Genomic DNA, 14934 nt, shown 5'->3' with positions numbered 1-14934 from the left:
TAGCCTACTACACAGAATGTCTGGCTTCAACACTAGTGGCTTAATAGTCCACTGCAGAAGAAAAAATAACAAAATGCACCACCTCAATTGCCTTACAGGGTGCAGAGGACCTTTGCTGCACTTGAAAAAGATTCGAAGGCGGAGCTGTAAACAATGCAAACGTTGTCTCGGGGCGTCATCTAGGGGACAATTTGTGAAGTGACACTCTTTTCCTCAGATGAAGACGGCAGGTCTTCAAGTTCTTGCTTTTCCCGTGTTCCTTTGGAATCTGTGTACCCAAGGCGACGTGCCATGGTTTCGCAAGCAAAGTTAACAAGGCAGTTCATCATCAGGGGGGTCCTTTGCCTTGCCCCCCACCCTGTCACCTGCATCACCACCACTGAGCTTTGCCGGCAGCCCTCAGGGTCCACCTGCCTTCTCTGCTCACCTGGCTGGGGTGGGGGGGGGGTGTTGCTGATCCCTTGCCTTGATGGCGTCCACCGAGTCACACGTGTCCAGCTTGCTGACGTGGTAGTTTTGTGGCGCTGCGAAGGGCGGTTGCGACGGGCTGGCCTGGCAGTTAGGGCGCCGCCGGTTTCTCTGGCAGTAGGCTTAGGCCGAGGATGGGCGGCCATCACGTGGACCACAGGTTCAAAACAATGTCAGTTCCTCTTCCCGACGTTTTCCTTTTCCCCTGCGCCCTCTCTTCCTTTCCTGAACAATTCAGTCCTCAGTGCAGAGCCAGGTAGGCGCGTGAGATGGCATCAGGGCGCGGTAGGACCCAGCAGGTGGCCGGCATCCCGGCCTAGGTAGCGGGGGGATGCCATCCACGAGGGGGGTGGCCCCGCTCGGGAGGTGGGCCCTGCTGCGCACACCGTGGACCCGGGGTGGCGTCACCAGGTGCAGAGCGAGGCCCCTGGGGAGAGCCTGCAGGTTTGTCCCCTGCGCTCAGGTCCCCGGGGAGTTTGCACCCTCATCACCCGGGCTCCTCCCAAGCACTCTCTGAGCCACCTTCGCCTCACCTGCTATCTGCAGCACAGGTGAAATATGTCTCATCTGGCCCTAAATCCGGGGCTTCTCCCTCTAAGCTGAGCCTCTTCGATGCTCCTGGAACCCGAGGTCCTGCCTGAGAGATGGATTCGCTCCCCGAGGTGGACGGACACCCCTTGGTTCTCTGCAGCTGTAACCTGCACGGAGACTCCAAACAGACAGGCTCCTCTTCAGCACCGGCAGCTGGATAATCCAGGACATTACTAGAACATTCCACCAATATCGCCCACTTCCTGACATCCACCTCAGCTTTTCACTTCTCTATTATTTGGTCACTGGCGTAAGAAAGTGAAAGGAATCCATGAACCTTTGGCCTTTCCTGATTTTGTCTGAAGCCTTCAGGGCTGGACAGCTCCTAACCTGGGACGGTTGGATAAAGTATCCAGGGGTCATGCCACCAGCAACCGCTAGAAGCTTCCACTCTAACCCTGAAGCTGCCCTCAAGTTAAGCAAGAGTGATTTCACACCTGTTGTCATTTCTCGATACTTTGGCCGTTTGGACTCCCCAGGGTTAAGGTCATGTACAGATAAAAGTGCTTCTGCTGCACTAACATATTATAACACGTGGAAGATGTATGACTCTCTCCATATGCAGATATTTTGTCATTAGTCAAATGAATCATTCCTGCAGGTGCCTGGGGAAGTCTGGGGCCAGCTGACATCTTTATGATGATTGTGTAATCTTTGTGCCTCATGCAACTAAAAATAGCTAAGTTGGAACATTTCCATAGGCCTACATTTTTTCTGCATAAGTGAAAAATGTGCCTATTAAGTCTCTCGAATCTGCTTAGCATGGCTCTTTGCTTTAAATGTGCTTTATGCTGTTATTGGTCAGTAAGCTGGCCTGGAGACCCCACAGTTCGTTAGGTGGCTGACTTTCTGTGCAAAGTCTAACTGATTTCTCAGCAAACAAAAGAAAGAAGTCTGTATTGTCTCCCTAAGCATCCTGTAGCATTGCTGTTAGATAACTGCTTGTGTTTACCTGCCAGTCCTAAAATGAGATCCATCCAAACTCTTACCTGTCTCCTTGCTGATGTGTTAACATGAGCAGCCTAAAGAGTTAGAACATCATTTCTGAGGATTATAGAGTAATGAAAGTTTCTTATGTTCAATCAATATCCCCACGAGGCATGCTTCTGGGCTCTATCGCCAGTTGGTACGTTTGGCTCAGACACAAGGAAGCAGCATTTCAGTACAGGCATGAGCTTTGCCCCACGTTGTCCTGGATGCTCAATGCCCTTCAAGGACTCCTGTATCCTAACCCAAGAGGGCCAGCTGGGGGAATATCTGCTGCTCTCCTATCCAGGTGTGTTTGTGACATAGACAAGTACTTTAGTGGCTTATGGATGGCACAGACAGAAAAGTTCAAATTTGTAGTTGATGTGAACCTGAGAATGTGGTTTTTTATCATCCAGTATTGTAGAAAGTTTAAAGGATGCAAGTGAAAGCTCATACCTCATTATAATTGAGTCACCCCGAAGGCTGGAGGCTTATATTGATTGCCATGGATCTGCAAAGCAAATGTACATAAATGCTTCAACCCCATTTTACTCTTGGGAAATTTAAATCTAGGTATCAATTATTTAATAATGGAATATGTATAATTAATGTTCAAGGTGTTGGGCGGTCTATGCAGTGTCTTCAGTCTGTTAATCTCGACCACCGGAAGAAGAAACAGTTTATAAAAAGAGGGGAGGAGACATGATCAGAGACTATCAGAAAGTAAGTAGACAGTTGAAGAAAAAACTGACCTACCTTTTCTACATACTGGATCTTGCTACCAATACCTCTGGAAGAACAAAGTTTATAGAACAATGACGATTTTAAAGCTTCTCTGTAAACAGACCTATTTTTATTTTTACATGACTGGCGGTTCTAGAATCTTGTTTTATGATAAAATTGCAATCTGTAGGTGCTGATGTTTTCTACATAGGGTTTTATGTTTGTTGTCTACACAGCTGTTTTTGGAGGAGGGGCAGGAAGTTGCCTAGTGCTGCACCTTGTGCTGAAGCCATGGCACCAGCTTCAGCCAGACCCCCAAATTTTGTACTCAATTTCCGGTAAAATGCATGCTTCCAGCTATGGAACCCTAGACAGGGCTTGCCTGTGGTCCATAGTGTTACTGCCTCAGCTCTTTTGTTTCATCAAAGCCAGTGCTGTCCCACTCCCTGGAGAGGGGTCTCAGTCCATGAGCTTGTCCACATGCACCTGGAAATCAGCAGACCACCACTAGCCATTAGACAAATGCAAATTAAAAGCACAATGAGAAAATGAATCTAGTCACAGCCCTCACACCCTTCACAAAAATTAACTCAAAATGGATCACAAACTTAAATGTAAAACATAAAACTATAAAACTTCTAGAAGAAAACATAGGAGAAACTTAGATGACCTTGGGTATGGCAATGACTTTTTAGATGCAACAGCATAGACGTGATCCATGAAAGAAATCATTGATAACTGGGACTTCATGGAAATTGAAAACTTTTGCTCTGCAAAAGACAGTATCAAGTGAATTAAAAGACAAGCCACAGGCTAGGAGAGGATATTTGCAAAAGAGACATCCAATAAAGAACTGTTATCCAAAATATACAAAGAACTTTTAAAACTCAACAATAAAAAAAAACAAGTTAATTAAAAAATGGTCCAAAGACCTTAACAGACACCCCACCAGAGAAGATGCAGATGGCAAATAAGTATATGAAATTATGCTCCAAATCATGTACCATCAGAGAAATGCAGATTAAAACAACAATGAGATACCACTACACACCCATTAAAGTGGCCAAAATCCAGAACACTGACAACACCAAAAGCTGACAAGGATGTGGAGCAACAGGAACTCTCATTTATGGCTGGTGGGAATGCAGAATGGTACAGCCACTTTGGAAGACTGTCTGGCAGTGTCTTACAAAACTAAACATACTCGGACCATATGATCCAGAAATTCTGCTTGTTGGTATTTACCCAAACGATTTTAAAACTTATATCCACACAAAAACTGGCACATGGATGTTTATAACAGCTTTCTTCACAATTGCCAAAACTTGGAAGCAACCAAGATGTCTTTCAGTGGGTGAATAGATAAATAAACTGTGGTACATCTGGACAATGGAATATTATTCAGTGTTAAAAAGAAATGAAAAAAAAAGAAATGAGGTTGAACCTTCAAGATGGCAGAAGAGTAAGACATGGAGATCACCTTCCTCCCCATAAATACATCAGAAATACATCTATATGTGGAACAACTCCTACAGAACAGCTACTGAACGCTGGAAGAAGACTTCAGACTTCTCAAAAGGCAAGAAACCCCACGTACCTGGGTAGGGCAAAAGAAAAAACAGAGAAAAAAGAATAGGGATGTGATCAGCACCAGTGGAAGGGAGCTGTGAAGGAGGAAAGGTTTCCACACACTAGGAAGCCCCTTCGTGGGCAGAGACTGCGGGTGGCGGAGGGGGGAAACTTTGGAGCCGCGGAGGAGAGCGCAGCCACAGGGGTGCAGAGGGCAAAGTGGAGAGATTCCTGCACAGAGGATCGGTGCCGACCGGCACTCACCAGCCCAAGAGCCTTAGTCTGCTCACCTGCTGGGACGGGTGGGGGCTGGGAGCTAAGGCTTGGGCTTCGGTCCGAGCGCAGGGAGAGGACTGGGGCTGGCGGCGTGAACACAGCCGGAAGGGGACGAGTGCACCACAGCTAGCTGGGAGGGAGTCCGGGAAAAAGTCTGGACCTGCCTAAGAGGCAAGAAACCACTGTTTTGGGGTGCGCAAGGAGAGGAGATTCAGAGCACTGCCTAAACAAGCTCCAGAGATGGGCATGAGCCGCGGCTATCACCGTGGACCCCAGAGACGGGCATGAGATGCTAAGGCTGATGCTGCCGCCACCAAGAAGCCTATGTATGAGCCCAGGTCAGTATCCACACCTCCCCTCCTGGGAAACTGTGCAGCCCACCACTGCCAGGGTCCTGTGATCCAGAGACAACTTCCCCGGGAGAACACATGGCGCGCCTCAGGCTGGTGCAATGTCATGCCAGCCTCTGCCGCCGCAGGCTTGCCCCACATTCCGTACCCCTCCCTCCCCCCGGCCTGAGTGAGCCAGAGCCCCTGAATCAGCAACCCCTTTAACCCCATCCTGTCTGAGTGAGAAACGGATGCCCTCAGGTGACCTACACGCAGAGGCAGGGCCAATCCAAAGCTGAACCCCAGGAGCTATGCGAACAAAGAAGAGAAAGGGAAATCTCTCCCAGCAGCCTCAGGAGCAGCGGATTAAACCTCCACCGTCAACTTGATGTACCCTGCATCTGTGGAATACCTGAATAGACAATGAACCATCCCAAAATGAGTAGGTGGAATTTGGGAGCAACCATATATATATATATTTCCTTTTTCTCTTTTTGTGAGTGTGTATGTGTATGCTTCTTTGTGTGATTTTGTCTGTATAGCTTTGCTTTTATCATTTGTCCTAGGGCTCTGTCTGTTCATTTTTGTTGTTTGCTTTTTTTTGTTGTTTTGTATAGTTTTTAGCTCTTGTTATCATTGGTAGATTTGTTTTTTGGTTTGGTTGCTCTCTTCTTTCTTTCATTTTTTTTTCTTATTACTTTTTAACTTTTAAAAATTATTTTTTAGTAACTTTATTTTACCTTCTTTTCTTTCTTCCTCTATTCCTTCCTTTCTCTCTCTCTCTCTCTCTATCTCTCTCTCTCTCTCTCCCTTCCTTCCTTTTGTCCTTCCTTCCTTCCTTCCTTTCCTTCTTTCTCCCTTTTCTTCTGAGCTGTGTAGATGACAGGGTCTTGGTGCTCCAGCTGGGTGTCAGGTCTAAGCCTCTGATGTGGGAGAGCCAAGTTCAGGACATTTGTCCACCAGAGACCACCCAGCTCCATGTAATATCAAATGGCAGAAGCTCTCCCAGAGATCTCCATCTCAATGCTAAGACCCAGTTCCACTCAACGACCAGCAAGCTACAATGCAGGACGCCCTATGCCAAACAACCAGCAAGACAGGAACACAACCCCACCCATTAGCAGAAAGGCTGCCTAAAATCATAATAAGGTCATAGACACCCCAAAACACACAACCAGACACGGTCCTGCCCACCAGAAAGACAAGATCCAGCCTCACCCACCAGAACACAGGCACCAGTCCCCTCCACCAGGAAGCCTACACAACTCACTGAACAAAACTTACCCACAGAGGGTAGACACCAAAAACAAGGGGAACTATGAACATGCCTCCTGTGAAAAGGAGACCCCAAACACAGTAATTTCAGCAAAATGAGAAGACAGAGAAACACACAGTAGATGAAGGAGCAAGGTAAAAACCACTGGACAAAATAAATGAAGAGGAAATAGGCAGTCTACCTGAAAAAGAATTCAGAGTAATGATAGTAAAGATGATCCAAAATCTTGGAAATAGAATGGAGAAAATATAAGAAACTTTTAACAAGGACCTAGAAGAACTAAAGAGCAAACAAACAATGATGAACAACACAATAATTGAAATTTAAAATTCTCTAGAAGGAACTGATAGTAGAATAACTGAGGCAGAAAAATGGATAAGTAACCAGGAAGATAAAATACTGGAAATAATTATTGCAGAGTGGAATAAAGAAAAAAGAATGAAAAGAATTGAGGACAGTCTCAGAGACCTCTGGGACAACATTAAAAATACCAACAGTCGAATTATATAAGTCCCAAAAGAAGAAAAAAAGAAAGCAACTGAAAAAATATTTGAAGAGATTATAGTTGAAAACTTCCCTAATATGAGAAAGGAAATAGTTAGTCAAGTCCAGGAACTGCAGAGAGTACCATATAGGATAAATCCAAGGAGAAACATGCAAGACACATATTAATCAAACTATCAAAAATTAAATACAAAGAAAAAATATTAAAAGCAGCAAGGGAAAAACAACAAATAACATACAAGGGAATCCACATAAGGTTAACAGCTGATCTTTCAGCAGAAACTCTGCAAAAAAGAAGTGGCAGGACATACTTAAAGTGATGAAAGGGAAAAACCTACAACCAAGATTACTCTACCCTGGAAGGATCTCATTCAGACTCAATAGAGAAATTAAAACCTTTACAGACAAGCAAAAGCTAAGAGAATTCAATACCACCAAACCAGCTTTACAACAAATGCTAAAGGAACTTCTCTAGGCAGGAAACACAAGAGAAGAAAAAGATCTACAATAACAAACCCAAAACAAAAAAGGAAATGGTAATAGGAACATACGTATCGATAATTACCTTAAATGTAAATGGATTAAATGCTCCAACCAAAAGACATAGACTGGCTGAATGGATACAAAAACAAGACCCATATATATGCTGTCTATAAGAGACCCACTTCAGACCTAGGGACACATACAGACTGAAAGTGAGGGGATGGAAGAAGATATTCTATGCAAATGGAAATCAAAAGAAAGCTGGAGTAGTAATTCTCGTATCAGACAAAATGGACTTTAAAATAAAGACTATTACAAGAGACAAAGAAGGACACTACATAATGATAAAGGGATCAATCCAAGCAGCAGATATAACAACTGTAAATATTTATGCACCCAACATAGGAGCACCTCAATACATAAGGCAAATGCTAACAGCCATAGAAGGGAAAATTGACAGTAACACAATCATAGTAGGGGAGTTTAACAATCCACTTTCACCAATGGACAGATCATCCAAAGTGAAAATGAATAAGGAAACACAAGCTTTAAATGATACATTAAACAAGGTGGACTTAATTGATATTTATATGACATTCCATCCAAAAACAACAGAATACACTTTCTTCTCAAGTGCTCATGGAACATTCTACAGGATAGATCATATCTTGGGTCACATATCAAGCCTCAGTAAATTTAAGAAAATTGAAATTGTATCAAGTATCTTTTCTGACCACAATCCTATGAGACTAGGTATCAATTACAGGAAAAAAACCTGTAAAAAATACAAACACATGGAGGCTAAACAATACACCACTTAACAACCAAGAGGTCACTGAAGAAATCAAAGAGGAAATCAAAAAATATATAGAAACAAATGACAATGAAAACATGACAACCCAAAACCTGTGGGATTCAGCAAAAGAGGTTCTAAGAGGGAAGTTTATAGCAATACAATCCTACCTCAAGAAACAAGAAACATCTCAAATAGACAACCTAACCTTACACCTAAAGCAATCAGAGAAAGAAGAACAAAAAACCCCAAAGTTGGCAGAAAGAAAGAAATCATAAAGATCAGATCAGAAATGAATGAAAAAGAAATGAAGGAAATGATAGCAAAGATCAATAAAACTAAAAGCTGGTTCTTTGAGAAGATAAACAAAATTGATAAACCATTAGCCAGACTCATCAAGAAAAACAGGGAGAAGACTCAAATCAATAGAATTAGAAATGAAAAAGGAGAAGCAACAACTGACACTGCAGAAATACAAAGGATCATGAGAGATTACTACAAGCAAGCATATGCCAATAAAATGGACAATCTGGAAGAAATGGACAAATTCTTAGAAAAGCACAATCTTGCGAGACTGAACCAGGAAGAAATAGAAAGTATAAACAGACAAATCACAAGCATTGATATTGAGACTGTGATGAAAAATCTTCCAACAAACAAAAGTTCAGGACCAGATGGCTTCATAGGCAAATTCTACCAAACATTTAGAGAAGAGCTAACACCTATCCTTCTCAAACTCTTCCAAAATATAGCAGAGGGAAGAACACACCCAAACTCATTCTATGAGACCACCATCACTCTGATACCAAAACCAAACAAAGATGTCAAAAACAAAGAAAACTGGGCTTCCCTGGTGGTGCAGTGGTTGAGAGTCTGCCTGCCGATGCAGGGGACACGGGTTCGTGCCCCCATCTGGGAAGTTTCCACGTGCTGCAGAGTGGCTGCGTCTGTGAGCCATGGCCGCTGAGCCTGCGCGTTCTGAGCCTGTGCTCTGCAACGGGAGAGGCCACAACAGTGAGAGGCCCGCGTACCACAAAAAAAAAAAAAAAAAAAAAAAAAAAATCAAAGAAAACTACAAGCCAGTATCACTGATGAATGTTGATGAAAAAATCCTCAGCAAAATACTAGCAAACAGGATCCAACAGCACATCAAAAGGATCATACACCACGATCAAGTGGGGTTTATCCCAGGAATGCAAGGATTCTTCAATATACACAAATCAATCAATGTGATACACCATATTAGCAAATTGAAGGAGAAAAACCATATGATCATCTCAATAGAAGCAGAAAAAGCTTTTGACAAAATTCAACACACATTTATGATAAAAACCCTCCAGAAAGTAGGCATAGATGGAACTTACCTCAACATAGTAAAGGCCATATATGACAAACCCACAGCCAGCATTGCTCTTAATGGTGAAAAACTGAAACCATTTCCACTAAGATCAGGAAGAAGACAAGGTTGCCCACTCTGACGACTCTTATTCGACATAGTTCTGGAAGTTTTAGCCACAGCAATCAGAGAAGAGAAAGATATATAAGGAATCCAAATCGGAAAAGAAGAAGTAAAGCTGTCACTGTTTGCAGGTAAGATGATACTATACATAGAGAATCCTAAAGACTCTACGAGAAAACTACTAGAGCTAATCAATGAATTTGGTAAAGTGGCAGGATACAAAGTTAGTGCACGGAAATCTCTTGCATTCCTATACACTAATGAGGAAAAATCTGAAAGAGAAATTAAGGAAACACTCCCATTTACAATTACAATTGTAAACAAAGAATAAGGTACCTAGGAATAAACCTACTTAAGAAGACAAAAGACCTGTATGCAGGAAACTATAAGACACTGATGAAAGAAATTAAAGATGATCCAAACAGATGGAGAGATATACCATGTTCTTGGATTGGAAGAATCAACATTGTGAAAATGGCTATACTACCCAAAGCAATCTACAGATTCAATGCAATTCTTATCAAACTACCAATGGCATTTTTCACAGAACTAGAACAAAAAATTTCACAATTTGTATGGAAACACAAAAGACCCTGAATTGCCAAAGCAATCCTGAGAAAGAAAAATGGAGCTGGAGGAATCAGGCTCCCTGACTTCAGACTATACTACAAAGCTACAGTAATCAAGACAGTATGGTACTGGCACAAACACAGAAATACAGATCAATGGAACAGGATAGAAAGCCCAGAGATAAACCCACACACATATGGTCACCTTATGTTTGATAAAAGAGGCAAGAATATACAGTAGAGAAAAGACAGCCTCTTCAATAAGTGGTGATGGAAAAACTGGACAGCTACATGTAAAAGAATGAAATTAGAACACTCCTTAACACCATATACAAAAATAAACTCAAAATGGACTAAAGACCTAAATGTAAGGCCAGACACTATCAAACTCTTAGAGGAAAACATAGGCAGAACACTCTATGACATAAATCACAGCAAGATCCTTTTTGACCCATCTCCTAGAGAAATGGAAATAAAAATAAACAAATGGGACCGAATGAAACTTCAAAGCTTTTGCACAGCAAAGTAAACCATAAACAGGATGAAAAGACAACCCTCAGAATGGGAGAAAATATTTGCAAACGAAGCAACTGACAAAGAATTAATCTCCAAAATATACAGGCAGCTCAATATCAAAAAAGCAAACACGCCAATCCAAAAATGGGCAGAAGACCTAAATAGACATTTCTCCAAAGAAGATATACAGATTGCCAACAAACACATGAAAGGATGCTCAACATCACTAACCATTAGAGAAATGCAAATCAAAACTACAATGAGACATAACCTCACCCTGGTCAGAATGGCCATCATCAAAAAATCTACAAACAATAAATGATGGAGAGGGTGTGGAGAAAAGGGAACCCTCTTGCACTGTTGGTTGGAATGTAAATGGATACAACCACTATGGAGAACAGTATGGAGTTTCCTTAAAAAACTACAAATAGAACTACCATACGACACAGCAATTCCACTACTGGGCATATAACTTGAGAAAACCTTAATTCAAAAAGAGTCATGTACCACAATGATCATTGGAGGTCTATTTACAATAGCCAGGACATGGAAGCAACGTAAGTGTCCATAAACAGATGAATGGATAAAGAAGACGTGGCACATATGTACAATGGAATATTACTCCGCCATAAAAAGAAACAAAATTTAGTTATTTACAGTGAGGTGGATGGACCTAGAGACTGTCATACAGAGTGAAGTAAGTCAGAAAGAGGAAAACAAATACCATATGCTAACACACATATATGGAATCTTAAAAAAAAGAAGGGTTCTGAAGAACCTAGTGGCAGGATGGGAATAAAGTCGCAGATGTAGAGAATGGACTTGAGGACATGGGAAGGGGAAGGGTAAACTGGGATGAAGTGAGAGAGTGGCATGGACATATGTACACTACCAAACATAAAATAGATAGCTAGTGGGAAGCAGCCGCATAGCACAGGGAGATCAGCTCGGTGCTTTGTGACCCCCTAGAGGGGTGGGATAGGGAGGGTGGGAGGGAGAGGCAAGGGGGAGGAGAAATGGGAATATATGTTTATGTATAGCTGATTCACTTTGTTCTAAAACAGAAACTAACACACCATCGTAAAGCAATTATACTCCAGTAAAGATGTTAAAAAAAAAAACAACAACAGAGGAATGGATAAAAAGAGGTGGTACATATATACAATGGAATATTACTCAGCCATAGAAAGGAACGAAATTGGGTCATTTGTAGAGACATGGAAGGACCTAGAGACTGTCATACAGAGTGAAGTAATTCAGAAAGAGAAAAACAAATATCATATATTAATGCATATATGTGGAAACTGAAAAAATTGCTATAGATGATCTTCTTTACAAAGCAGAAATAGAGATACAGACATAGAGAACAAATGTATGGATACCAAGGGGGAGGGGGAAGGGGGGTGAATTGGGAGATCGGGATTGACATATATAAACTATTGATACTTTGTGTAAAACAGATAACTAATGAGAACCTACTGTATAGCACAGGGAACTCTACTCAGTGCTCTGTGGTGACCTAAATGAGAAGGAAATCCAAAAATTAGGGATATATGTATACATATAGCTGATTCATTTTGCTGCACAGTATAAACTAACACAGTATTGTAAAGCAACTATACTCCAATAAAAATTTTTAAAATTTTAAAAATTAAATAATAGTAGAAAAAAAGCAGGTTGTAGCAGTTGATCAATGAGCATTTGTTGGATGGATGAGTGGAGTGAGTGGATGGATGGGTGGATGGATAATGGATGGATAGGTGAATGGATGGTGGATGGATGGATAGATGGATGGATGAGTGGATGGGTGGATGGTTAATGGATGGATGAGTGGATGGGTGGATGGTTAATGGATGGATGAGTGGATGATGGAGGGATGGATAGGTGGATGGATGATGGATGGATGAGTGGACGATGGGTGGATGGATAGGTGGATGGGTGGATGGATGATGGATGGATGAGTGGATGATGGAGGGATGGATGGATGAATCAACATGTACATTAAGCTGAAAACATAGCTCCCAGCTTTGTAGCTGGGCCACTCAGTAATGCCCCTGCTGTTCCAGTCCTCCTCTGCTGTCTGTCTGTTTCTCCAGCCTCAGGAGACTCTCTGTCTGACCCAGCTTTCCCAGCCAAGTGATGCTGAGGGGCTGAAAAGGTCACAGAGCCCATTCTTTCCCACAGCCCCAGCATGGAGAGTGGGAGGATTCCTCCCCTGCAGCTGGGAGGGAGCCTGTGAAGTGACATCACTCGATTAGAGTCCATGCTGTAAACTTGTCAGAATCCCACCCTCGCCACCTCAGGCTCCAAACACGATTCCTCACCGTCATCAGCCGATGCTTGGGTGCTGCCAGGGACAGCACTCATCTCAGAGACACCCTGTTAACATGATCTGCTGGCTGTTTTTACTGTTTTAGCCTTAATATCTAGGTCCCACAGCTGTTCCTTCCCACCCCCTCTTGCTAAGCCTGAATAGCTAAGCCTCAAAGGCTGATAAACTCCAGAAAAATTCCTTTCTTCTGAGAACCATCTTTGACAAGCTATTCCAGAAACTAACTAAACATAGGCTGACGCACTTGCTTCATCATAGAAGGAAAACTGAGAGACATGGGGTTCTAATACCTGTCGACTTGGGGACTCGGCTCAGGTCAGCTTCGGCACGTTGGAAGGAGGAATTGAGCCCCATTTAGGCATGTTTGAGTCCCTCTAAGAAAACCAGGGCATTTACTGCTCTATGGGGAACTATTTTGAATTTTGGCTACTATTACTTCATTTATCCAGCAAGAGGAACCGCAGATCTGATATTCTAGGGAGAAGGTGGGCAAGAAGTATCTCCCTTCACTTTTCTCTTGACCTTTAGATTTCAGTCAACGATGTCGTCTCCCAGAATTGCGACACGTGCTGGGCACTGGGTCTGAAATTATTAAAGCCCATCAGTGCATCCCTAAGTGCGTCCCCACAAGGCTGCCTGGTTAGCAGTATGGTCCCAAATCTTATTGGAGCAAATCACACTCATCCTCCGGGATTTTCTAGTCCAGCTCCAAACGAAACCCTCCCCAGTTTATCCCTTTTGACTAATAATTAAGCAAAAATGCAGGTGAGCGATAACCTGCTACAACCCTAGCTTATTCATCCGTAATGGCCGTTAAATAGTGTTCAAATAGGAAAATAATCTGTGCATGTGGCTAAGTCTCCTCGCTGCAGTAGTTCTCGTGACAGTAGTTCACATATCTTCCTGAGAAACTTCTTACAAAGAAAATACAGCTTTCTCACTTCCCCTTGAAAATACTGAAGAAAAAAAATCTTAATAACCTACAGATACGTTCTGAAATAAAGGCAGAATTTAACTGCTCTTAGAGCCAACGGAGTCATGCTCTTTTGTTAAAGTCATCCATCTGGAAAAACAGAAACATGATTTAGACCTTTTCCAAACCTGTTCCTTTACCTGTTAACCTTTGGACCATGAATTAAAGCTGGTGAGAGGTGCTGAGTTAACTGCTATTGAATCGTGGGCCAGGGAGACAGATGTGTGCTCCGGAACCACGCAATGGGGTGGGCGCTTGCCAGGGAAATGAGAAATGTATCAAAGTGACCTTGCCATACATCAAACACACTTCTGGAATTCAGAGCACGCCCAGACACAAAGGGGTGTTGCAGGAATAAATGTAGAAGTTCTAGGGGCAGGAGCAGAGTAGCAACAGGACTAGTATCAGCAATGAATAGCAGCACACTGTAAATCCTTATTTTGTATCTGGTATAGTTCTAAGGACTTGAAATCTGTTAACTCATCTCATGGACCAACATCAAGATTCCTGTTCACTTAGGTTAACCTTTCTACCCAGTTACCAATATTGCTAAAGGTTTAATAATTTTCGCAGAAGATACACAGTGTGACATAGGCTTTCACACCAAGTCTACCAGGCAGAATTCTAGGTCACGTGAAGGCAAACAGACCGAGAGATGTATGTGCCATTAAGCTGCACCCCGCTGCCCTTTACCCAGAGCTGCCAGCTCAAAATACCGTCGGGATTCTTTGCAGAGAAAAAGATGTGAGGTATCACTCCGTGTACATCACTGACTTTATGATTAACCATTAAAGAAATACTATGCAATTAAGTCTCATCCTGCACAGAGTAAAAGAGTGTCCTGTTGCCTTTTCAGAAATCCTGTATCAAAAGTGTGGATGGAGTTGTGAGGAGAACTTGAAGCCATAAAGACCCGCTGAGTTTCCAGGCCATTTTAAGCCACATTTGTCTTACACCATTAGAGGAAATGAAAGGTGTCTTTTATAATGAATATTGCACTTGTCCTTGGCTTATCGTCTAATACTTATTTTTAAAAAATCAGCTTTTCTTATATGTATTTGAAAACTGAAGTTAAAAAAAGGTGAATATTCAGAAACTAGAATG

This window comes from Lagenorhynchus albirostris, chromosome 3, assembly GCF_949774975.1.
Source record: "Lagenorhynchus albirostris chromosome 3, mLagAlb1.1, whole genome shotgun sequence".
Lineage (NCBI taxonomy): Eukaryota > Metazoa > Chordata > Mammalia > Artiodactyla > Delphinidae > Lagenorhynchus > Lagenorhynchus albirostris.
The sequence above is the reverse complement of the archived record's forward strand: the minus strand, read 5'-3'. Positions refer to the sequence as shown.